Genomic DNA, 1,121 nt, shown 5'->3' with positions numbered 1-1,121 from the left:
CGGGGCCGGGGCCGGAGGGGAGGGGAGAGGAGGGGAGGCTCGCGCACGCAGGCGCTGGGGGCGGGGGCGCCGTCCAGGCTGCAGCCGGCCGCGAGGGGCAGGTCCCGTGAGGAGGGGGCGGACCAGGGCTGTGCCCCGGCGTGCTGGGCCAGCGGGAAGGGAGCCCCCGGGGGTGAGGTGGGTCACGGGGAGGGGTGGTGCCTCGGTCCCGCTCCCGCTCCAGGAGAGCCGGGGATCGTGGCCGTGCCCGGCACTGAGACGCCGGGGCGAGGGGAAGTCCTTCCCGCAGCCCCCGCTCGCTCCCGGGGCCGAGCTGGGTGCCCGCACGGGCAGGAAGGAGGCGGGGATGCCCCGGGCTGGCACCCGCCGGCGGCCCCCCTGCATTAGTGTGCGGGGTGGATGCAGGCTGCCTGCTACGGGCATGGGGCTTCCTGCCCTGCTGCCTTTGCCTTGGGAGCCCTGCGCTGGCCACGCACTGCCTGCCCAGCCGGCAGCAGTGGGGGTGGTGACTTGTGCCTCCTGCTGTGCGGCGGGCAGGGAATGCACAGCCTGTGTGGGGTCCCCAGGGCAAAGGCAGCAGAGCAGAGAGCCCCAAGCCTGCAGCCCACATCCACCATCGCCCCACTCGGCTCCACCTGTGGCTACCTCCTGAACTCGAAGCAGTAGGGCTGGATTCACATGTCATCAGACAGTGCCAGTCCATGTCCTTTCAGCAGAACAATGCTTCTGACCAAGCCAGGACAAATTTTTCAAGTCTGGGACAGAAGTGCCGTTTCAGGGGGTCCTTGGAGACATCAGGACCAACAATGCAGGACATTCAGTCATTTTGCCATGTGCCACCTTAGGCTTCTAACTATTCAGTTAATATTGGGGGGTTAGTAGCCAATTAGTAAGTGTGTAAGGGGGGAATTCTGGTCATGTGTTTAACCAGCCATGCCCAGAACTGTTTAGAGGCACCTCGGAGTTACACTGGGGATGGGGTCTTGGTATGTAAACAAGAGCCTACATGGTATGGCCTCATCTACAGTATAAATGGAAGCAGACAGGAACTGAGTACTCAAAAATGGTTTTACTTTTAAGCGTGGTTTGACTGTTTCTCATTAGTGGTGCATGCTGAAGTG

Source organism: Gavialis gangeticus, unplaced genomic scaffold (assembly GCF_001723915.1).
Source record: "Gavialis gangeticus isolate Ggan-Ray unplaced genomic scaffold, GavGan_comp1, whole genome shotgun sequence".
Lineage (NCBI taxonomy): Eukaryota > Metazoa > Chordata > Crocodylia > Gavialidae > Gavialis > Gavialis gangeticus.
The sequence above is the reverse complement of the archived record's forward strand: the minus strand, read 5'-3'. Positions refer to the sequence as shown.